Source organism: Chelmon rostratus, chromosome 18 (genome assembly GCF_017976325.1).
Source record: "Chelmon rostratus isolate fCheRos1 chromosome 18, fCheRos1.pri, whole genome shotgun sequence".
Lineage (NCBI taxonomy): Eukaryota > Metazoa > Chordata > Actinopteri > Chaetodontiformes > Chaetodontidae > Chelmon > Chelmon rostratus.
Genome location: NC_055675.1, coordinates 2,732,975 through 2,758,953, shown reverse-complemented (window position 1 = coordinate 2,758,953; position 25,979 = coordinate 2,732,975). Strand labels below are relative to the sequence as shown.

General features: G+C 44.0%; 1 protein-coding gene across 3 annotated transcripts in view; it reads right to left on the bottom strand.

The window, feature by feature from the left end:
* The window catches only part of fynb (FYN proto-oncogene, Src family tyrosine kinase b), a 70,363-nt gene extending 44,834 nt beyond the window's left edge, over positions 1–25,529 (bottom strand). For all 3 annotated transcript variants that reach the window (XM_041959082.1, XM_041959080.1, XM_041959081.1), the window contains exons 1-2: positions 25,395–25,529; positions 10,724–10,792 (exon numbers count right to left, since the gene is read on the bottom strand). The gene's annotated coding sequence lies outside the window, so the exon portion shown is untranslated. The remainder of the gene's footprint in view (positions 1–10,723; positions 10,793–25,394) is intronic.
* Between the last annotated feature and the right edge of the window lie 450 nt (positions 25,530–25,979).

Genomic DNA, 25,979 nt, shown 5'->3' with positions numbered 1-25,979 from the left:
AATGCTGTTTGAACCTTCAGAATCAAAAAACAGCGCCCCTGTGCTTTTCTTCCTGTGTTACTGTGACTATCTGAACACAACCCGACCTAAAACAAAACGGCGTGCAGTTCTAAAAACTTAAATGAAATCACTGAATGCGCTGGGGTATTTTTTTTCATTACTGGCTACAGGTGGAACCATCAATGCCCAGTAGTACACACATGACTTCTTTATTACCTGAGAAAAGCAAAAAATCTTGAACAAAAATTCACTGTTTGTCAGGTACAGAGAAGTCACTTCCCATGTAAATCAGGAAATGACAGCTCCCTATGCCGTGATCTTAAGTGTCCAAGTGTCCCGTTCAGCGTATTATGAGGAGTGAAAAATGCAGGAAAGCCCTACTGTCATGGCATCCTCAGATCACTGAGTATCACCAGAGCAAACAGGAGGGCAGAAACCACTGTTAGAAGGCACTGCTGCAGTTTCCCCAGGTTTCTGTCATTCAGGGCAACAAGACAAAGGACAGTGGTGTCAGGGTCACACACTGTATTCACCTCACATATTATTAGAAAAGAGCCTGTGCAGACAGTGATGAGCGTGTCAAGCCACATGCTTTCTTTGATGCTGAATAGATGTAGTGGCTTGCATCATACTGGGTTCCGGTTTATCAGCCACAGGTTTACAATTACGATGCTAGGGGGGCAAAATGGCAAAGGGAAATATCATTGTGACAGAAAAACAAACTAAAGGTCAAAACCGACAAACAACTGTGCATTTCAGCTTGTGGGTGATGCATCTACCTGCTACAATGCAACACTCTGCAGAACCTCCCCGGAAGAGAGCGAACACACTCTGAGAGCTATCTCAGCATCATCATTATGACTGCCTACAGGATGTGATCTCAAGTCTGAAATACACCTTGGGTGTTAAGTTTCCGTTCACATTACTCAGAATGATGCTTTAGGAGAGCTGTGTAATAATCTGGCTCAACCCCAAAATGCTTGAAAAAAACCACTGAGTTCTTCCATTCGGAGAGAGGCTGCGGTTGTGAAGACGTGTCTTTTGCCAAGTCGAGCACTCGTTCTATATATAGGCCAAGGAGGCCTCTGTATCCTGCTCCCACTCCCTGTGTTTCATCTTCACCAACAGGCCGACCTGGAGTCGAAAAAGGCTGCAGCATGTGCTACGGGTTTGCCTCTGGCTTGTGTCATCCTCCTTGCTCCGCCCTCTCTGTACAGCCTCCAACAGCAGAGGACAAACCCAGAGCTATTGTCGAACTATACTGCCGTCCACACATTAAGCTATTATGCGTGTTCGCTCACAGCAGATGCATGTTTTATTACCCAGCAGCCACATGCATTCTTCATGGCCTATACAGAACAGGATAAATGAGTTTGATGCCGCACTGCTCCGTGCTGTAGTAACTTCCTCTACCTTGCAGATGAAAAGAGAGCGCCAGAAAAAGAGGAGAAAGAAAAGGAAAAAGAAAGGAGGCGCAGCTTTGCCCCTTCTTTCCACTGAAGCTGTATATTTAACCTTACCTTTCTGTCAATTTTACATACAAAAATATATCATTAATTTGTTCTAATGTAATCGTTTCTACAGCCAAAGATGCTGTTTTTGGTGCAATAACCATGCAGTTCTTTGCAGTTTGATTTATAAGACCGTCTGCTTCCTAAAACTCTCAAATGCTTTTAAGATATGATTTTCTTTACTGCATGACAACTTACATCCTAACTAGATGTGGGTGATATGGATATCATTTTTTATCATGGTGCAGCATATGGAATTTTTATCTCTGGCAAACCAATCGCTGTTGATTGACATTAAATGAACTACTACTGCTGCACCAATGCAAGAATGTCACCAAACAGGAGAGATTTACCTGCCGGTGAGAGGCTTGAACAGCATTGTGTGAACTTGTTTGGCGAAGGCCTGGATATATTGGATGTTCATTTATATGTAAAAGTCCCGCAGAGCAGCTTTAACTTACCACTCTCTGCTTTAACGGCTGCTATAGCTGACTCAGCATTTCACTTTTTTCGTGTTGATTCCTTTGTTTTTCTGCTTTTATTTCGATTAAGTAACAATAAGTAAACAACTGAGGAGCAGTAACATTAAATATAAAAGTACGTACAAGTTCACAAAGGACAAACCCTTGGAGGGTGACATCACATGTGCTTGTCAGAAGCGCGATTTACCCCAACACGGACAAGGCACGGTTGCCCATCACCGACCCAACACAGTGATCTGTCTCTGCAATCCCGTTGCTAGGCTACCACATTCCTGAGCATACTGATGGGTCCTGGCTCTGTTGGCAGAGTCTGTAAATGACGCAGTAGCCATGACGATTAAAGAGCCTATGAATGATGGAGGATGAACCGGGGACGAGGGGACAGGCTTTGGGGACAGCAGAACATCGCTCCACCTTTGACAGCACTGCTTCAAATATGTCTCTGGAGAGAAAAACTATGCCTCTCTGTTTCTGTGAGAGTGTGCATGTGTCTGTGACTTCAGATGTGGGGATGCGCTGCGCCTCTGAGGAGACAGCGTGAATCAGCTGTGACTCCTTGCGCCAGCGTGTGCAGCTGCCTGGCTCGGTACAGCACGTTCCTGCACACAGAGCAGCAGCGTCTAGACAGCACCCAGGCTCAGAAACACCCCCACCGCTCAGCACCTCCAAAGAGGATTGTGTTCCGGCTGGGGATAATCTTCAAGGCTCATCATTCTTTGTCTTCACAGGGTTTACATGCATGGGTACACACGCGCACATGCACAGAAGAACACAGCCACACACAAGAGATGCAAAGTGAACAGCACGAATACCAATTTCACAAACTGACAAAACAGTAAAGCTATTTCTCATGGTTTAATCACTCAAATGAACAAAAACTACCACACAAACTCAAATACATACAAACTGTAGGCCTGGATCATAATATTCAATTCTATATTATTGTTTATTGACCTCAGGCGACATAGCATCACATAATATGAACACACATAATTTAAAGTTAGTAGTTCATTGGACAGATGAAAGACTGACAACACCAGCATCCTGTTAGAAGTGCAGTGTGTGCACGAGCAGAATCCATCAGGAGAAATGACTGACAACTGAGAAACTGGTCACGCAGTGGCACAGAACCTGTCCTTAGGGTTTGCGGCTGGGCTGACTGATGGGCCAGGGGGGCTTCCTGTGTGATTGACTGACCATCAATCATGGTTCAATCATGTGAAGCCACATGGAAGCAAACAGCCTGTCAATCTTGGTGCAGCAGAGCTCGGTCATCTGTCCACAGATGTGTGGCATCATAACCAACCCCAATCCATACACCTATAAACAGTTTTGTACACGAAACATACAGTAGATACTGTACCATCACTGTGCCAGTGATGCTGGTCTTCAAAGTTTCTCTTCAGATTCAATGCACTCTGTCTGATGGACACATTTGTCCTTCCAAACCGAAGACAACGAAACTGCAGGTCCTTATTTTGCACCTCTCACACCGTATAATGAATGAGCTAGACTTTCGGTCACCACAGCAATGTCATATGCGAGAGGCAGGCCTGATGCAATTTGCCCCCCGTTGTCTTTTCTTGGTTTTCATCGAGGCTACAGTACAACACAGCGGGTGGGATCCATTAAGATCAATCAGTAGATAATGTTTGAAGAGGGCTATGATGCTGATGTAGCAGTAATGGCATGGTGGGAACCTGTCAGAGCAGATAGTGAGAGCTCTCAAAGGCAGTAGTCAGTCTGAAATTGGACATTTCAAATTGATGCGATAAAAGATTGAAAACATCAGGACTTATATGAAATGTGACGCTACATGTATGAAAGATTACAGCGTCAGACTAATGTTCTCATTTACTCTGCATGCTTTACACACTCAGCATGACAGACTCTGCCCCACATCCTGCTTCCTGTGTTCACTCTACTTTTTAAATGTTTACCGTACTTTCGTAACTGTGTTTTGCTGCTGCAGCAAGGTTTCCTTTTGGTGTAAATCTTGAAATACAGAGATTTTAAATCCGAGGTAAATCAGAAAGCCATTCACTGCAGTTAATATACTGTCTTTAAGTCCGCTCTATGCAGCTGACTGTGGTGTGATGGTGTCCACAGTACAATGTAGCACCTGAGCAGTAGGAGTTGTTCACGTAGACAAACAGCTGCAGTATGCATGTGTACTTTGAGTACATGCATGCTTAAAAAGTGCATCCACAAGAGGGCAGACAAGGCCCGAAAAATCCTTGACAAAAGCTTTTTTTAAGATAAAAATGCAAACGTAAATAAACATGGCCAAACTTTTTGGTACTGACTGAAATGTGTCTGTATCGAAAGTATCAAAACTGTCCACTCCCGAAAGCAGCATTCACATGCACAGTCAGATACGTAATCATGTTTCCGAATTCTTTTGTCAGATAGTTAAATTAATTAAATTTAATAAAGGAATTTGTAGAAAAACATGTTAATATTTCTAAAAGTAATGTATGCAAATAAGCAGAGTTCTGTTATCAGTCCTGAAAACCTGGTATTGTCTTGGCACTAGTATTGAAAGATTTCCCAGCCTTAATAAAGGAAGATTACAGCTTGTTTTTCATGCCTGCGTAATTCCTCTCAGGTAGAGGCGGAAACAACTGTGTTACTTTGAATGATGTGTTACAGCTATGTATCCTCAAACAGTTCAGGGAGAGCTCTTCATGTGAGCTTACAGACAGGATGAGGTCCCAGCCTCCTCAGCTACTCCTCCTCTTCCACCCATCAGCGGCTGTAAATCAGCTGAGCAGCAGGCCTCTCTCAGCAGTCACAACACTGAGGTTAAAGCAGCACTAATTCCTGTGGGGCTGCTCATTAAGCCGCTGGCTTAGTCCCCGGGGACCCGGGGCCGGCATATGGCCTAGGCCTAACAGCCGCCTTCACCCCACCCTTACACCCCCCCAATTATAATTAAAACCACGTCACAGCTAAACCTCCAACATGTGGAGAAACTGCAGTCCATCATTGACAAGCCGGACTGCCCCGAGCAGAAGGAAGTTAGTGCAACATCAAAAGCGCCAGTGTTTAAACCACTCGACAACCTTCAGTCAGCAACCTGGTAAATAAGACATAATGACAAAGTTGAGCTGGAACAGGGAGAGCTTCGAGGAATCAAAGGGCAGTCCATGTGGTGGCTTTAGATAACTGAGGCTCCGTGTAGTGACTAGCAAACATGACAGGTTATAGTGTTTCTACCCCGGAGCTGTTCTTCGTGGGATCGATGTCATCTCGCCTGAGTGGGTTAAGACTGGGCTAATTTGCTAACCAGAAATGTTTCTGTGCGTCGTTTTCAGCCCCGCCACGTCCAAGTGAAAGAACCAGTTGTTAGCCTTTGTGTGAGTGTGAGCCATTTGAGGGCCTGCTGCACCCGCAGCCTCTCACAGCTCCAGCGACAATATACCTGTCACAGCTCTCAGCGGGCCGGACAGCAAGTCTAAAGCTCGTCAATGAGGAGCTACAGCTGCTGTTGCTCCGGCCATCTGATTCCCCGCCCCTGCTTTCTCTAACAGGCCAATAAAAATGTCGTGTTCATCTCTTCTCCCCGGCCATATGGCGGCCTAGACATTCAATCTGTGTGCATATATGCAGAGAGCTAACCTAGTTATTTTGTCTAGATGTATTTCTGCTATGTTAAAAACACACAGCAGACAATAACAGGAAAGATTAGAAGGTGTGGTGACATATGACAACATTATATACGTTCACATCTTTGACCTCACAAGTACAAGAACTTGACTTGTAGGAAATAAAGGAGAAATGTCTCAGCCAAACATCACTGAACAGAGCCACAGCAAGTCATGAGCATGCTGCAGCAGATGTGCTGGAGGTGGGCTCTTTAGCAAGTTGGAGAGTCAGTAAAACAGGATGAGGTTATGGGACTATACCATCTGCACAGTAGGCTCTCTCGTTCACACACATAACCCCACACTCTGCACACGCACAAACACACACACACACACACACTTGCATCCTGTCAGCAGCAGAACAACAAGCTGCCCTGGCTGGCTGCTGGCTGCAGCCATGTAACTTCCCCAGTCAAACAAACAAGACAAATCAGTATAAACAGACAACACACCGCACAAATATCCCAGTCCACTCTGAGCCAAACTCCAGCCTTCTGCACATGGCCAACACCCACCCAGACAACGGTAGACGAATGGGGGGTTATGTGAGAGATGCGAGAGATCATAGAAAAGCTGTGGTCAAACCTCTGCATCTCATGGATTTCCTACGCCAACCCTGACCTCTTTTATCCAAAGTAAGATGGAGGGATGAGGGGGTGAAACATCAAAAGAACTTTCTGTAGAGGTGTAGATTAAAAGTGGGTGGTCAATCACCCTACCTCCTCTTGCTTTTCCCCCCTCTCCACCTCATCTAGAGTCTTTAACGGTTTTGTTTTAAAGACACATTAAAGGGTGAGCAGGACAAGAGCAGGATTTTGCAAAGAACTCAAACCTAGAATATCAAAAAACACATAATTCTTCAAGGTGGACCCGACTACAGAGGAAAAATCTACCCTGAAAAAGCTACTGGCAAAGAAGCCTGCATTTTTGGGCCCATTTTGCTGTTTGGGTGTATATTTTTACCTTGAGATATTTCGGGCACATCGTTCTACAATCATCCATGGGGATAATCTGCTATAGGAGAAACAAACATACCAGTTTTTCATTGTCAGTCACATCAGTGGACCAGAAAATTTACCCACAACAAATTCTGAGTGCATAGTGCGACATGTGCTTTTCGTCAAAACTCATTACTGAAATGTACTGTATAACCAGCGGAACACTTTGTGTTCTCTGGAATCTATCCAGCTGCATTTTCAAAAATGTAGGAAAAAGCTTATTGAACTTGAACTACAGACAGGTGACAAATTAAAGTCAAAACCTGTATGACATACACATTCAATAAGTAGGGCTCAGTGACTGGTTCTGTGCTGAAACTGGGAAATATATTTTAATGATTTATCATGCTGATTACTTTCTCAAGTAATTGTTCTCTCAATAAAATATGTCAATAACAGGACAAGATTAACAGGAAAGATTAGAAGGTGTGGTGACATTTGACAACATTATATACGTTCACATCTTTGACCTCACAAGTACAAGAACTTGACTTGTTGGAAATAAAGGAGAAATTTCTCAGCCAAACATCACTGAACAGAGCCACAGCAAGTCATGAGCATGCTGCAGCAGATGTGCTGGAGGTGGGCTCTTTAGCAAGTTGGAGAGTCAGTAAAACAGGATGAGGTTATGGGACTATACCATCTGCACAGTAGGCTCTCTCGTTCACAAAATATTCAGCCCAGTTTAAGAGTCCAAAGTGATCTTGTCCCAAACCGTCAACAGCCAGCAAATATTCCCGTTTTGAACCAGAACGGAAGCTAAAACCAGTGAATTTCTGCAATTCATTGTAAAATACTTCCTAGACACATCTCCATCTTTTAAATGGTAGGGTTTAAACACGTGTCTACATCATGAATGATAATAATATCTACATTCACAAACACACTGCCACACATTCCTCTACACAGTGCTGTCACTGCTAGCAGGGACAGAGCGGTGTCTCGCTGTGCGGCGCCGACTGAGGATCCAGCACACTTTGATGTCTCCCACAGCTGACGTCTCTCAGCGGGGCTGAGCACCGCTGCTGCTGCAGCTAATTCACAGATTCTCCAACACAGCACCTTGACGGTGTAGTGATGGTGAGGATGAGAGCAAGGTGCTCTGACATGAGTGGATCTGATGGTCGCGATGGAGTGCTCTTAATATAAACCAGTATACTTAACAGCCATCAAATGGCCAAAGGAAGACTGGGGGAACGTCCTATGCTCGGGACCTGCTCGTGACGGCTGGTTATGTGTCACGCTGAGGTTTCAAGAGGCCTCTTTAAGACTCAGTAACAAGCACAGAGAGCCAACACATAGTGCAGTACGTCCTGTGTGCTGTGGTGGGTACACTTCAGTTTGCAGCCCAGATCCTGAACAGATCACTTAATTAGGCAGAGCAAGAGCACGCAGACAAAAAATGCCGCCAGATGTGTCAATATAATGGAGTGAAGCTTAACTAGGTTCATTACCGGAACCACTTCTACCCACTGACTGCTTCTCCTTACCATCAGGCAAACTGGGAACCACAATGGAGCCACAGTCTGAGGGCACGCTGACATTTCAGTGAATAGTTGCACAGCCCACACTGGCACAGTCATTATAGTGGAGGTAACAAGCTGGGAGGAGGCGAGGGCGAATAGTCAGCTTTGGAGCTGCGAGGAGGCAAAAGGCGAACACAAGTGTGCATTTGTCTCTTGGCTGCAGATGACTCTAGCAATGAATATCAGTATCTGGGATATGTGCGGATAATTACCCCTGTGCTGTTTAGCTCTTCTTTCTGCACAATGCAGAGGCTCTCTGAGAGCCACGGAGAAGTGGAAGCATCAAAACACGGTTGCAATCGGTGACTCACTGGTTTCTCACCAGCCTACAATGCCACCCACCCAGCGCTGAAGCAGGCACACTCTCACACTTACACACACATACATACATCTGCTCCACGTTCCCACAGTAAGGTTGCTCTGATGTGCTCGCTCCGCAGAGCTTCTTCTGACGCCCGCCATGTACTGTGACATGTCACCCATGTCACAGTCGCCCCGCACGGCAAGAAAAAAAAGAAGCTGAGTCACATGCAAAACTGATTCGCTCTGCTATGAGCCCACTCTGCCGGCTCCTTCTCCTAACAGCTAGACACGCAGAAGCACCATAGGAAACTGGAACACACATAATAAAGGAGCTATTAGCGCAGCGATGACTGACCCTGCATAATGAAAACGCTTGCTATATACTCAGCTGACTCTGGCTTCCTGGAAGGATCCCTTGTTCAGCGTCTTTCCGCTAACCCATTGATGAATTCTACCAAATATCCCTCCTCTCCATTTATAGCTGTTTGTCAGTTGTTCCGCTGGGTTTTGAGAATGTGGCTCCTTTGTCAGCAGGGTTTGGGTAGCTGGAAGCTCCACTCAAGGAGAGGAAGCTACAGACTGAAATGTCTCTGATAAAGCCAGACATGGACATCTCTTTGGCTTCAAAATAGGCCACAGAACAAAAGTGAAGCTAACAAATGGCTAACAGGACAAAACAGAAGGTTCTTGAATTGGGCCGTAGTTCTCAGTAATTGTTCGGGAAACTAAAAATATGATGAGGCCTGGCTGCCAGCTGTTTGGCAGAAATACATTTTGTGTGTCAACTCTACTTTCCAATGTACAGAGGGGGGACAAAGGAAGGGAACAACATTAAGTGTCTTTACAATTTTTTCAGCAGTGTATACATGTTCTCAAGGCTAAGAATGAAGCTCTGTGCTTGAGTCTTAGTGGCGTGTCGGGCCACCACGAGCCTTCAGAACCTTTCTTCCAACAGATTTTCCCACATTTGGCTTTTGATAATGGTGGTGTCTAAGATGGTGCTTCAAAATCTCCCATAAGTTTTCATTTGGGTTGAGATCTGATGACATATCAAACCTCTCAGTGAGCCTGCATGAAAATATCTGCATTTATTATGTTGGACTGCTGTTACAACAAATGTGTCTTGGATGTCCTTGACCACGATCAGTCATGTTTGATATTTTTGTGTCTTGGAGTGTCAGAGGCTAGTTAAGACTAGGGGTGTCACAGCATGAACCTGAATCAAAGGCAGAATTAAAAGTACGTGACCCTCCCAACACTCGATCACACATGATGCATGTTGACCTTTGACTACTTTTTTTCCATTTCCTGTCTATTTGTCAGCGCTCCTTCACATAATCATTCATGTGACAAAGTTCACCTCTCTTGATGCTACATTGTGCTCATGTTACAAAAATGACATACTGTTCTTGGACTCGGGTACACTGTGGACCTGTGAACAGTCCAGCTGTAACTCTGACTTGAAGAGGCAAAGCACACACTGCTGCTAGCTGTCAATAACAAATCTGACATCGGCGATGTCGTGTTCAACTCTAACTCAGTAGCGACCCGGCACGTTAAGACTCGGATTAGGAAATAACTGAAACATCTCTCATCTCCTGCAATTTTACCCCGGAAATATGTTGCATGGGATAAGGAAAAAAAACACACAGATCAGCTGGGACAGATGAGAAATCACAGAGTGGAATAGCTGCAGTGTGTGCTGGCTAACCTCTCATTAACCCCCGCGGCAATGTATGGGCTGACCTTACTGCTGCACTGCGGATTAAAGATGGCAGCAGCAGAAATAGACAGTTGGGTCAGGTCATGTGCTGTATAAACATATAAAGGAATACAACACTTTAGCTTTTAGCATGTTGCATCGAATGCCCTGTGGGTCAGCCTGAAATAACAACACACTGCTCCAGTGATAGCAGGTACACAAAGTGGCATTTGCTACAGCTTCCTTTTATGAGGGAACTGTACACATGCTGCCGACTATAGAATACACAGTCCACGCTAATGCACTGCAGGTATGTGTATGCACATGGGACAGCAGGCTGGCCTTCAGCAAACAATCTCTGCTACTGGTGGCCAGCTGGTTCTGATCCTCCAGAATGAGCATGTTTTGTAGTCCATCCATCTGCTGTCAGTATCTACATGAGGCCATTCTCATATGGTGCGCATGCCACTAAACGTGACTGACCTCATCTGTAAGTGTGAGGTTACAAGTGTGAGTGAGAGTGCATGAGTCCAGCATGGTGTGAAGAGTCGTACCTCAGGTTTTCAGCGTATCAGGATTTTTATTTCCTCCACATTGCTTTGTGCGCCGCCACAACAGAGGCCCTGCAGGGACACAGAAACACTCAATTATTCATCTTCTCATTCAATAAAACATGAATATCAACTGCATGTGCCAGCCGCCGTCATTCACACTTATTTGTGAAAATGGGTCTTGCAAATTTTTCCCAGAATGCTTTGGTGCAGTGCCAAGGGACTGTCAGCCTTAACCTCTATTAGTACAGCTTTTTTGCCCTATTATCATGGTGATAACACAGTGTGATAAAATATAGAGAGGAAGAGGTTGATAAACACAGCTGGAATAAATGACCCCAATCCACTTAGAATAAATAACTAAATCTCACCTGAGTGACACAGAAACATGTCACCATTGTGACCGTAATATTTCAACTAGTAAACAACAGGTTGCTGTAAGTAACACTTTGATCAAAAGGCTGTGTGATGGCCGCATTTCACTGCCTCTCCAGCAGGCAGGTGGATTTTAGAAATGCATTCATTCACTTGTCCAGGTGTGGTTGAGGGGATGCTTTACAATGTAGGAAGTGGCAAACAGGCTGAAAAAAAACAGCTACTCAATGCCAACTGGTTAACAAATAAACTTTCCATTTCATACACAGAATCATTGTTATGAGAGTGAGGTTGACAACAACAAAACGACTGCAATGCATCCATGCTGGCAAAACAAAGCCATTCACAAGCTGTAACAGCCAAGTGTGACTGCTTCAATAGCTTTCAGCTGATTTACTCAGAAAGAAAGTGCAAGAATAAATATATAGCTTTATACATAAGCTCCAATCAATTCATAATATACATTTATTTATCTTTTTTTTGTTTTTTGGTTATGGCACACATCTAAGTAATGATTTATATATTATTCCCACGCAATGCTTCCAAACCACAATTTCAATTTCCCTCATTCTTACATAATAACATGATGTGTGTCCTTAAACATTGAACAGTTTGAATTATTGATGTGTTAAGTTGTCTGATGAACTTTTACTGCCTTCTCTCAGTTTTCAGGCTCATTATTTTAATAGTAACTCTTACATTAGAACACATACAACTGTGGAGGAAGGAAGGCAAAAAAGGACACAACTCAACCATAAGGACATTTCTGACACACTACATGGAAACTTTTATTTACAGGATAAATCTCCACCAGGCGTGGACAAACTTCACAGTGGCTGCCAGCTCTCTGACTGACAGTTGAACTGCACAATGAAGTCATTGTGCGGCAGGATGGCCAGGGTTAACTGCATGGCGCGCCTCCTAACAGGCCTTTATTTACAAAAGACACACTGTCACCGCTGCCAGATATGTTAGAACCCATTAGCTGCTGATTTGACTTTAAAGATCAGTCCTGCTAATCTAATTTAATCTGTCTCTTTGGCTTCGTTGATTGCTGGGGCGTGACGGTAATGACACTGCAAGTGCATGCAGGCTTGGCCGCCGTGATGCAACTGTTTGTTCAGCAACAGCAGACGCCCACATGGAAAGCTGCTGCCGCTTCTGCTGCTGCTGGTGGTTTGTGTATGGGGGGGTCTATTACATGACAATTTCCTGTTATTGGTTGACTTAGGTCGCAACAGAGTGAACGGTTCATTGACCAAAGTGAGTTGATGTTTTCTGTGTGAGATCAATATAAGTGATGCAGGGCATGATGGGAAACAACCTGAAATACAGACATTAGTTTGTGTGCAGCTTGTTGTTTGGCAGTACAGACGATTGTGCTCAAGTGGAATGGTCATTAGACTGTCACTGCAGATATCATCAGCCGGTGTCACGGTGCAGCAGCTTGACTCCACCCACGCGCACTCACACACACGCGCACACACACACACTTTTTATAAGCACTACTTTCTAATTTGGTGGAGATGTGAGGATAGTGAGATAGTGAGGTGGTGGACTGCTTTGGCCTCTCTGCCTCTCAACAGATAACACAGGACAAGAAGACAAAGCAGATGATGCAGAGAGGAAATGAGAAAGAGAAAAACAGCAAAGATAAAGAGGACAACAGGATGAGAAGAGCTCTGGTTTGAGACTCTTCCTTTCCAGTTAAGTTTGTGGTATTTTATCACATGTTGAGAGTTCGATTCAGCAGAAAGTACCTTTAAAAACAAATGTTTACTATAGCTCAGGGGTGGGGTACCTCCAGCCTCCGAGCCATATACAGCCCGCAAGGCAATTCATAAATACAACCCCCCCCCACTATGCCATGTGTGCCACTCCTATGAAAAATTTCTGGCAACGCCACTGAGCATGACCCTCAAAGGGCCCATGATTGGAAAAAGGTTCCCTGCCACTGCTCTAGCGGGATGTGAGTAAAGTACCAGTAGTATTCAAAAGCTCAGCCTTAAACAAACTTCTTTTTCAGTTGCAGGTGGTTACAGTGTGTCTATTTTGGGGATCTTTGCACAAGAACTGTGAGGGTGTCCCAGAATACTCGAGCTGACCTCAGTGTGTGAGTGAAACATGTGATTAAAGTCTTCTTTACCAGCAGAAAATTGCCATTTGGCTGCTCCACATGTCTGCGTCCACTCTGTGGCCTCCTTCCTCCTCTCCGCTCCCTCTCGGTCGCCTGATGCAGTCATGGCAACGGGCTCCCAGCAAGCTCTGCTGTGAGTTTGTGGAGACCCTGGCCCCGGAGGAAGAGCTGACTCTCTCTTTTCATCAGCAGCCCCCTCCAATAAAGCATAATGGCACTGAGGCTGCGGGGGAAAGTCATTGAGCCACACAAAGCTGTCACGTGACCGGCCGAGGCACAACGGGCTCAGTCTTTCTGCTGCTGCCGCTCGGCTACTGGGACAGACGAGTGGGCTACTGAACTGGCCAGACACGCAGCGTGATCCATAGAGAAGACACGGATCTGCTGAAGGACAGTGGGCAGGAAGGCAGGCACTGCATGTACTGAACTGTACAGCCAGAGTTCAAGTAGAAAAATCCGTCTTTGTGCTGATTTATTATTTCATTTTCTTCCATTTGCATCCAGCAGTCACTGCCAAATCCAAAAACTGCATGTGTCTATCAGAGCTCCTGTTATTGTAAACCCCCCTTCGAATGGCGTGGAGAAGCTATATCGTACCATTTATCTATATTAGTGCTCACATGGTAAATTCTGTCATCCTTTAAGTCCTTCTTTCCTTCCCTACTTCTTGCTTCTTTCGTGACTTCTTTCGGCTGCTATATGTCTATGTTGTGCTCCCATTTTGCCAGGTATCAACATACTGCAACAAATCAAAAGAATTACATGCTCAAAACAATCATAAATCACTAAAAGTACTACCTCCAGTGGAGCTTTGGGGCTATAAGGAGTTTTGGTGCCTTTTTTGCCTTGATGCTGGTTGACCATCAACCCAGACTCCACAAAAAGCTGCAAACTTTAAAAGCCACCTGCAGGGGGTGTTCGAATGTAGAGCTGAAGTGGTTAGTCAAGTAAAATTAATCAACAACAACTTTATAAGTCATTAATCTTCCACGGAAAAGTGCCAAACATTGTCTGGTTCCAGCTTGTCTGATGTGAGAATATGCTGCTTTTCTCTGTTTCATATTAAATCTTTGAGCATTTGACTGATTGTAGAGATACGGCATTTTGGGCTTTCATTTTTCTGGCAATTTGTAGACTAAGTAATGAATCCTTTGTAAAAACAATCATTAGATTATTAAGTGAAAATAGTTATTAGTTCCAGCCCCTACTCAGACACCCGTGATTACCATGGTTTTCCACTCAACTTCATTTGAGCTGTCTTTACTTCGAGTTACTTCCTGACAGAGCAGGAAGCGAGAAAAAGCACGAAGCCTCACTGAGCAGGTCTACAGAAGTCGCTATCTCAGCATCAGGGGCACGCTCGCTCACTGGCTTCCCACCTGTGAACACAGACACTCATACTCTTTGGGGGCCCGGGCCAAGCCAGAGGTGCCGTTGCTGGGAAATGAACTCAAGTCTCTGGTGGTGGGCAACAGCTCTCCCTCTGCGCCGCTCAGACGCTCCGTGCCTTGTACAGTTTAACATAAAACTCGCCGTCAGCCACCCACTTCTGGTTCATTTCAGGGCTAGTCTCTAAAGGGTAAGTAGGGCACTTTGCCATTTCAATAATAGCTGCATTTGCAAAGCTTACAGCTGCAGGCTACAGCCTTTACATGGATTTAGAGCAACCTTGCAGACTGTGGGGTAGTTGAGTAGTAATAATACATTCAGCCGCCTGTGTTTTTCTAAAACATCATCATGGAGTTCATGGTAAAGATACGACATGCTAGAGCACTAATTAAATCCAAAAATGTTTCATCCCCATTCCAATGAGCCCTGACGGATGTGATTTGATTGACAGGTCAGGACTGCCAGTGGGCTGCGAGCCCTTGCTGAGTAGCTGACTGACAGACAGTGGCGAGGAGTGGATTAAAATGGACAATTATCCTCGCAGCACATTAGGCCCCCTGTACTCGATCCGCACTGGCTTTCTGCATCTGTGCTACACGAGAGAGGGATTTGCCAGGTGATTAAAGCATTATGGAGGGAGCAAAAATCAGGGTGTTTTTTTCAGATCAAGAGTGAACGCTTCAGAAACACTCAAAAGCTTTTGTGTGTTCACAGGAAGACAGAATTAACAGCTGATCTTATTCTCACAGCAGCCAGCCTGAACACTAAGTCAGGGAAACTCCTGAATGACTGGCAGGAAGAGGGTGATGCAGAGACAATGTTCCATCGCAGTGTGCGTCATTTTACACTGCAGTGCTTACATGTATCTTCATATGGTCCCTTTTCTACAACACACTGTGACAAGGCCAGGGGTAAAAGTAGAGAGGCCTTCTATTTAAAATTTATGAGCTGACAAGGTTGGGAACCACTGCCTTTAAAGGGATGATACCTCAGTATAAAGGTTCTGGCAAATCCCTATCAGTTTACAAATTAAAATCATCACGTTGTAAGTCATATCAGCCAACACTAATTTGCAAGTATTTATATAAGAAACAAAAAGGCTTTACTGCACTTTTACATGTTAAGGAGGACTCAATGCCAGGATTAGACTCCAGCCCAATTTTGAGAGGATTTTGTTGACGAAGTACTAGTGTCATGATGATCAGGTGTCTATACTTGTGTAGTGTGACATGCTAAACGTCCTGTCATGTAGTGTCTGGCAGGACGCTGAGGTTGCTGCTGTATATGTGAAACTGTCCTAATTGTTTTCTGGATGCTATCCAGTGGATGTATAAATAATGGCCGAATGGGCTGAAGTTTACACCTCCTCTTGCATTTGCTTTTAATGTTACAGCACATGCACAGCCGATTTTTCTTTCTTTTCCTACAAGACCGCCAACATCACACACAATGCTTCAGTCTCCAGGATTGACAGCTGCCTCACCCACCTCCCCGATGACATCTGAACTTGCGCGTGATCGTGAAATATGACGAGCTGTGATTGGTCGGGGTCATACGTGCAGTCGTGCCAGTCAACCGACCAAGACATGGCAAGAGTTTATGGCTCTGTGATCATTAGATCTGACACAGTGACCAAGGACAAAAATATCATGTAACCTAATCCTGGCGCAACACAGACCTAACAATACTCAAACTAGCTGCAAATCTTGGCAACAACAGCGAGGACTGCTTGAATTAAGCCCTGAACTGATGGAGCTGCTTTTGGCCCATCACTGATCATGCCACCGCCTCTTGTAGAAGATGTGGGTGAGTTGGATTCTATGGGCAATGCCAGTGGTTTAAAGCATTGCTGTTATGAAAAAACTGTTGTCTTGCTAATACAGGCAATTCCTTGAAGTTTGCATGTCTATACAAAACACAATTGTCTTTGTGCTTTAATGTTTCCTTTACAGAAATCAAGGTTTTCCAAAATCTTCTATTTGAATGAATAACATTAGTACCTGAAATCCTAGTTTTTGGAGCCTGCATGTAGGAGGGCCAGGGTTTTCCCTGGATTTTTTTTCCCCTGGGACCACTGGGTGAGCTAACCTTCCTCTTACTGCCAACACTAAGTGAAACTGAGTAGGAGTATGGTGTTGGGGTGAATGTTTGTCGAATATCCAAATTAAAACTGACTTCACCGTGGTGATTTTCAGCTTTCTCAAATGATCTCACACAGAAGGCTACTGAGGTTTGACATCCTGTCCTACTTACTTCTGTAACTTAAGATATCGTCTATTGCAAAATATATCTGTGTGCATCACAAATAACAGCAATTCATCGCTTATCTTGATCTTGCAGAAATTGTGAGTGTATCATTCCCCTGTTGCCTCCACACTGGACTGCCATGGGTAACTTGCGTGCAGTTGGTATAAGCACATCACTGTAGTTGCTAATAAAAGGTTCAATAGTTTTGGTGTTTTTGTCAGTGGTGGCCAGTAATACAAAGGCGGCCTGCCTTTGGGTTAGTTGGGAAAACCCTGAGGGTCCTCAGAGGTACTTCAGCTTTAGATTCATCTCTCACCTGCACTGGTGGCCACTTGACGCAAATCCACACTTTTAAATGAAAACCTCTCGTTACAAATGATTTGGACCATTCATTGCTAATACATTACATTTCTCACAGGGGAATCAGTGAAATGATAAAGATGAGAAGATCAAGGCCCAGGTCTGGCGTGCCAGCGTGACGCCACCGGCAGGTCGAGCATTCATTTCCGCTGTCAGCCTCTCGCAGCTGCATCAGCATTGCAGAGAAGTGACGGTGCACAGTCAAACAGCGAGTGGAGCGTAACACAGAGGGCAGACAGGCAGCAGAGTTCAGGAGACTGCACACTGCAGTGGAAACCGGTCATAACAGAACCTCTTGGCAGGGAGTCTGACACATAGTTAATAAGTGAGATGAGATGAATGCTCAGCAGCTCGAGTTCTACATATAAACAGCCACTCTTCCAGTGTGCTCCGTGGAAATCTGTGCACAACAGCACAAGTCCACATTGAAATTCATAGAGGCCATAAAACATAATAACTTCTTTGCAATGCAGATTTTCTAACAGCATCATCCACGCGCAGCACAGGGAGGCTTTGTTGGGACATAATATCGCCTTTGTAGCTCACACATGACATTAGACACAGCTGGAATATTCACAGCAAATTAATTATGCATGTAAAATCTCCAGGCCATTAACATACAGTACATACAGAAAGCACGTCTGTTTTCGCCTCAAAATGTCAACACTTGCAATCTTCCTGCCATCACGGTAAACATATCATTAATAAATAATAAAGGGATGAGATGTATTGTCTGTCTCGCCCGACGTTTCAGTGGGGGGAACGAGGCCCAGATGATTGCGACTTGTGCCTGGCAGAGAGAGAGCCTTAAGACGCTCAACTGTTTGCTGGAGAGACACCGCTCTGTCAAACATACGAGCATCAACACCAAGACATTCCCTGACCTGATCCAGGCCAGATTAGTTTGAATTTTCACTGTCAAATAGAATTAAGTTGTGTTTGTTTGATGCATTCTGGAAGTTATTTTGTGATGAAACAACACCCACTTTCCTAAGTTCATTGTATTTTCTCATGTTTAGGTTAGGGATTGTCAAAAGGAACTGAAAGCCTGGTCTGTTCTATAGTCTTCACATATTATTTTATTGGATAGATATTGGATAGATTGCATTGATTTATTTAACATTTGAGAACTCCAGCTTCTTTTAATCACCGAAAAATAAGCCTTGTAGTACAACATGATTAAATTCCTCAAAACATGGTCTTCAAAAATGTTCCGTGCCAAAACTCAGACAATGGATGGGATCTGATATCAACACATTTCAATTTGCAACCAGAATGCCCACTGACAATAAACCTACTCTCTTAATCAATGTAGGGAAAAAAAGGAACACCAGCTGTGTCTTTCAAGTGAGAGACACAATGTGCTGTCATGTGTTTTGCTAGATTCTTCCTGTCTTTCTGAAAAAAAAAGCCACTGAAGTGAATGTCAAGAGCATTAGTAAAATAATCAATATGTTCATCAGCAATTTCAAATTATCACTTGGCAATTCACCAAAAAACAAGAAAGCATTTTTAATTCAATGTCCGTGGAACAGACAAAACAAAGAATGTGACGACGTTCAACTATTTCTGGCATTACATCGGCTAATTGACTCATTAGATTAATATAATAATGACTAGCTGATGGCATGATGTCTGATAATTACAAGATGGGAAAACTATTTCAAAATCTTAAACACAACAGCTTGCTTTGTAAAGTTGTTGTTACATAGTGTTAAGACATGAAAAACACTGTCTGATGAAAGTGCTGTGTTCATCACTTCAATGAGACAATTACCATACTTACACATGAGACGAAGTCCTACATAGCATAATACATGGAGCCAGTAAGCTCTCCCAGCTGCCTGCCTAACCACCACACGATGCCTTGAAGCTCTGGCTATCTGCTCAGACACCGGCATATGGAGGAAACCTGTTATAACAACCATTGCATTTCACTGCTTCAGCAGCGGTATAAACTGTCAGTTTGGGTGGTGGCTGGCAGAATTAAAGGATTTCTGCTCGATTTATTCAGTGGTAAGGTTTTAAATATAGACCGAGGCGCTCCAGTGCACTATTGAACTTCTGAATGAAGGCTAAACGGACTTGAGAGCTAAATGGAATTGGAGAGATTAAGAAAAAAATGAGGAAGATTAAAATGGAAAATGTTGAGCAGGATATGAGAGGAAGCCACGCTTGCCGGTGCTCTCATGCCTCGCCTGCGCTCCAGATGTAAATGAGCAACTGTGATTCTTTTCGGAGGAAATGAAGCCACGCTTGAAGACCAGTGACTGACTTTGCACATTTCGAGCCAGCGCACACATAAGCAAACACAAAGATGAGCCGTGGCAGGTGGAAGTGGCGGGCTGAGAGGGGGCTGTGCGTGATGCTATCAGCGTGATAGGATCTGTGATACTCCGGCTCCTTGAAGCAAGACAAACAACTCCTGCTAATTGAATTCCTTTGAAGAAACACCCTCAGACGGACATCTCCACGGACCCCGCTTTGACAAGCTTTCATGCAAGTGTATCACTTTCACACATCATTTGCTCCCTTGATATCGCTGCAACAATGACCCGGCGGCCCACAAACGTTCCTACTTTTTTAATGAATCCGACAGATCGTGCAAAAAAGTGAAAAAAACGTGACTTGGGTTTGTAATTAGCCGAGTGAAAAGAAAACTAGCAGTTGTGATATGGTGATGCTGGAGGGGCCGCAGGCGTTCCAGAGGTGATCATATGATCTGTAGTTCTGCTCTCACATGTCGGCGTACGTCCCCACAGGCTCTGTCATAGCCTGCATTCATCCGTACTTCAACATTTACTCATCTGTAACAATAACTTCAGTTCAGCCTGCGAGTGCGTCACGACTCAGCCACCAAGTTCAGGGAGAGAGAGAAGAGAGACACATTTCATCCCTCTCCACTGGAAGCGTGACACAAAGGACAACATTGTTGTGGACCTCTGAGGTTCTGGTGTGACGCTGAGCCAGAGCCATCTGACCCACCGCGAGCTCCATGTGATGACATCAACTCCTGGGCTGGACCCTCCCACAGAGGACAGGGCTTTTTTTTTCTTCAACTTTGGCTAATGAGACGGGGTGGGGGCTACATTTAGTCATTCATGTGAAAACGCTCAAATCTACTGGGTTTGATTTAATAAGCAGCAGACTCTTAACTGAAACACTGAACTTTCCATTCAGAGACTGACAATGACATATGTACATATCACATATGCTCTATCCATGAAGACATGCAGAATTTACCACTGTGTATACAGTTTAAATGTACCGTTCTTTGCAGTGCACACTTTCACATTACTTGTAGAGCACAATACTACGACTGTACCGAATGTCGTTATTGACATTCGAAGCTTCTATTATGAGGTTTTCAATAAAGCTTTGAATGTCTGTTGTTCTAGTTTATGATGTCATCATCCTAACAAAAAAAATGAAGAAAGTGATTCTAAAGTGATTCTTGGGATTAAATGAGCTAGTTATTATGAATAATACTTGTCAGTTTCGTCAGCATAAATACATGTATGCAGCAGGCTAATGAATAATGATGAAATAATAATCGTGTCCTCAGTCTTACTGATGCTAGACCGCCCCCTTAAAACAGGTGCACGTCTCCCTATCGCATTGTAAAAGTGGACATTCTCAAATTGCTTGTTTTGTCCAGCCAGCAGGGTAAAACCAGGACATACTCTCACTTTGACCAAAAACGGTCGACTAATTGTTTCAATTTTAATTGATTAGTTGATCAAAAGAAATTGAATTTTATAACCACTGACAATGTTTGCTAAAGAAGAAAAGAGATGTGACTGAAAGCTCAGGAAGCTACTAAATGGACCTTTGAACTTAGACTATTTTGTTCCACATCTGTTCCAAAAGGTTCATCGTGAACTCACAAACAACAAATAACAATTCAAAAATCATTTATGAAGCAAGCATGCTGAATATTTGCTGAATGCGGCTTTTAAATGTGTAATTTGCTGCATTTCTCTGTTTCCTCTCACTGTAAACTGAACATTTGGGGGGTTTGGAGCTGCTTTCTGGACCAAAGAAGGAATTTGAAGACTTATTTCTATTCTATTGTTTTACATTTTATAGACTTGTTTATACATTCAAAAAATATCAATAGATGAATTGATAATGACTCGCAACATTAAATGCAGAATTAGCCCTGAATTCAAATGCCTCCAAGACTCCAGTGTCTCTGTGAAGTCAACTAAACAAACAAAGTGAAACGCTCTATGAATGCATGTTTACTGTTGGGTTAGTGTGTAATTCTTAAGTAACAGAGATTAGAGGTTACATAAAGTTGCAAAATGATGAGGATTAGAGCTTCACCATGGGTGCTGCCAGCTCTCTGCACTGGTTACTAGACAGGGACTACGTCCAAAACTGTGCAAAATGGCTCCTGCCACAGAGCAGCGCAATGACAGCAGCCTCAGTGACATTAGCAAAGATGCAGCCACTGTGAGCACACCTGCACTTCCCATTAGCTTTATGTCCCCTTCTCAGACGGGCACACGGATAAATCACAATCCAGAGGGACAGTACATCATGTGTGTACAGTGCAGTACACCCCAAAAGCATGAATCAAAGCTACACAGAAGGGATGAATGGGGGTCACACGGACTGAGTGTGTGCAGGTGTTTTCCAGATGAGACATGGTCTAAAGTGGGTCGATGGCAAGGCCAGCTTAAAACAAAGCAGAACACCTGGACTAAGACTGCACAATCTTCTTCATCTGTTATCGTATGATCACAACTAGATTCAAATGTACACCAACGTGCACAGTGACGGACGTGTGCCACATTATTTTCATTCTATTAAGTAGAGGGAAAGTACAGAAAAACACCCCCTCCCACACCAAACAAAAGAACATCTTCTACAGTCCATGGCCCACCTTCCCACCGCATTTCATCAGAATCTGTTCACAACTTTGTGAAGATCCTGTTAAATCAGTGATCCCCCACCTCAGGTTTGAGACCACTATTCTGAAAGTGTCACAAGATGAGAAAAAAGTGTGTGAAAAAATCTCTCAAATGTTTAACTTTTTAAAATACTCTGACATCATGGCTATATTACACAGCTAAATATATAATATTAACAAGTAAAGCCTACAGAAATGCTTCAAAATAAAACCATCTGGGAGGAGAAAATCAATATACCGTTAACACTGAGGCCATAATCTGGAATGAGTGGTCACAAATAGACATCGGCTAATTTTTCAGGGCTCACACGCCAAAAAGGGTGGGAACCACAGTGCTAAGAAACAGACAAACATGCAACTGAAAGGATAACCTCCTCCTCCACCAGAGACAAACAAGCCCCCGTGAGGAGCAGAAAACAGCGAGCAGGACATGTCGAACAGAACACGTCTGTAAGCATGTCAACAGGAGTAGATGGGATCTGGACTTTATTCTTCAACATAGATTCAAAATGTTAAGTATAATGAGCCATCGTTCTATAGTGCTGGAGAGGTTGGGAACAGTTGAGTCAGGTACAAGGGGAGCAGTAAAGCAGGCAACTGGGCTGGGGTCCCAGAGCTCCAGGGGCCCCGAAACTCCAACCATACTACTGTATGTGTCAACTAGTTTGCATTTATTGAGTTGAAAATGTGTTTTAGAATATGCACCATTATACTACATTATGGGCTGAGCACCACTAACAGCCACAAAGTGGGTCCTGCTCTGTTTCATAGTCCTGAGGCCCTGTGTGGAAGTGGGCCACCGTGTAAAACTCCAATTACGAGGTTTATATTATTCCAGTTTGTGCTTACCTGTTTCGTGTTTAATCAAAAATCATAACATGGAAAACTTGAGGTCAGGTACTACTGCACATTGCATAGAGGGTGGGAAGAATGGGGGGCTAATGGGGGGCCCAACTGCTCATTTTTGCTCCAGGGCCCCCTCACAGATTACTCTGGCCATGATTAAGTAATCCAGCAAAAGGAAGCAAAAACCACAAGTCCATTACACAACTTTTCTTAAGTCAAGGCTAAAGTTTTCCGAAGTTTAGTCTTGAGACTATTTCTCAGTGCAACTCGTGCATGCTTACACATCTTCTGCAGCGTTTGATTTCCTGTTCTACTGTCCTCGCTTCCTCACCTCTGTGTGATAACCTGTCTGATCGGGTCTCTGCTGCCAGCACAAAGCATCCGTCTGTCAGTCAGTGACTGGGCAAACTGTGATTAGGAACACAATGCTTTGGCAGCGCTTACCCACGATATAAGAGGATGAGACGCTGTTTAAATCTGTCTGTCTAACTAGGCCTAACAAAAGAGACTTTCATTAGTGATACCGTGCATGCCTCATCCTATTGTATAACACCAAGAATAAACAGGAGAAGCCCGTAACTCATAATTCATCCTGACAAGAGCAGTGTTTTTCTGCAAAAAGCCGTGACTGAGATGGGTACATCTGCAACACAGAACTTCACTGCAAGAATGGCAGATTTAACACAAACGAACATCCAAATAATATCCAGAATTTTACAATTTGGTAGGATTAATGCTGACTTCCAACAGACGTCATATGATTAGGATTCCTTAAATCCAGATTGTCAGACCTTGAGAATGTGATCCACTTTCACTTTGTCTGTATGTACAGCTTCTATAAAAAAAACAAACAAAAAAACAAAAAAGATATTTCATAAAGCACACTGGTTCCTGTGCTTGGTTTTCAAGGCTACTAACTCTCAACAGAGATTATCCCAGCAGCCTGGGGACCGATCCTCCCTCACAGCCTTATAGTATACTGGGCTTCCATATACTGCACCTGCCACACCTGAACTCAGCGGGCCATAACATCACATGGTTGTAAAACAAACAGCTTTGTCTTCTTGGTGCAGAAAACACTTAGCGGAGTAAGCGAGCTGTTTGCCAGCTACTGGCATTGCTCAAACCCGAGGAAGCCGGCTTTCTGAAAATAGGGATAATAGTACTTCTGCAGCAAAAGAAAGCAGGGGAAATTACAAGTCCACATCACACTGTATCACTTCCAGTTTGTGCAGTTTTCCCTTGAGTGCCGCCAAAAATACATTCATTACAAGTGGCACGTCTTGCTGTCAGCCACATTTTGAAAATAGAGGCTGGTTCATTAAGAAACCCATCTTAAGGGGAGAAAAGCTGAAGTAAGAGAGAAACTACTGGGCGCCTAATGGCAGCGGCAGATGATATAATCAATTACACTGACTAATTTTGCGAACACAATGTGTGGAACGAATGGCTGCGGTTCAGACCTGGCCATGTTTAATGGGCCGACTGAGTGGATGGAGGGATGCCCATCATTGTCTGAGAAGGTGACAGAGGTGACGAGAGCAATTAACCCAACTGCAAAAAGGAAAGGAGGGAGAAACTTCTCTTAAATGAGGAGCAGGAAGGCTGGCATCACAGGAAGGCATTCATATCCTCAGCAGAGTGCAATACATCTGACTTGTTGAGAGGAATACAAAGTGGGGATGCACGTGTTAAACGCTACGTTATCCCTCAGAAATCACAACCAAACATTAGGGGGGATACTACAGCACACTTCACCTGCAGCACGCACGTCACCATCACCTTGTGTGGAGAAATGCAAACTGGTCCTCAAAGTTAAGCCAGCACTATGGTTTCCCTACTGCACGCAGAAGAACCTAAATGCATCCCAGCTCATAGAGCCACTGTGGGGTTGTGCCCTTCATCTGACTCCACCAGGCATCAATAGGAGATGCTGGGATGATGATGATGATGATGAGAGAAAGTGGGGAGGTGGGGGCATGGTAAACAAGCGAGCAGAGGATCAAAAACCAATGCGTCAAGATGCTTTGAGGGCTAAAAGCCCCCGTGTGCTAATAAACACAGCGTATTGCCTCTGTTTTGCCATTGACCGTGGATAACCTACCTGTTTAATTAGCTTCGGGTGCTGTTTCTTCATTCAAGTTACACAGGCTACATGTATGCTGGTGTGTATATTTCAATTAATACACACAGGGTATCGCATTTAGAAGAGCCGACGCCTCACCCAGACAGTCTTTCTACATAGGGGAGGTGGAGAAAGGTGTAGCTAGCTAACTGGCTAAGCGCCTTTACGTTCAAGAAATGTCAATAATAGTAATACCTGAAAAATCAAAGTAATTCATTCGCCTTTAGAGATACAAGAGAGTTGAATGATGAGTAAAATGGGAAACAACGCCTCTTACCCGTTCAAACGCGTCTAATAATCCGCAGCACTGTATTCCATTGCCGTTATACAGAAATAATATGAGAGTAATAAAGACTGCGCTGCTGTGGTGGCCCTGATGTCGCCGTGCTGCTCGTCGTAGCCGCTGTGTGTGATGGCGTTAGCTCTGCAGGGCCACAATGAAACTACTGCTGCCTTCAGGAGCCGACGGAAATCTCCCAATCGGATGCAGAGGTTCACACACCACGAAGCAACAAAGGGATACACGATAACAAAGACGAGATGTGCCGATAGCAGCACCAGGAATATATGGGCTTTTTGTTATACTCGAGTCGAGATGTGATGTTCTGAGGGCAGAGGAGGCGAAAGTCATGCAAAATTATTGTTTAAATTGCACCCAGTTCTGTTGTTTTTCATATAAATTGATAGACAGTAAATTAGCACATTTACACAGCCCTTTGGTGTTTCTTTAAAAAAGATCTGTCGCTATTAAAAACTGACTTTGTTCCTGTATTGAAAATGCTACTTTGTTGCTTATATTTTGAGCAGAGGAAAAAAATCAGTGTGGTAACTCCGCAGATTCCAGAGTTTTATAGGAGCAAGT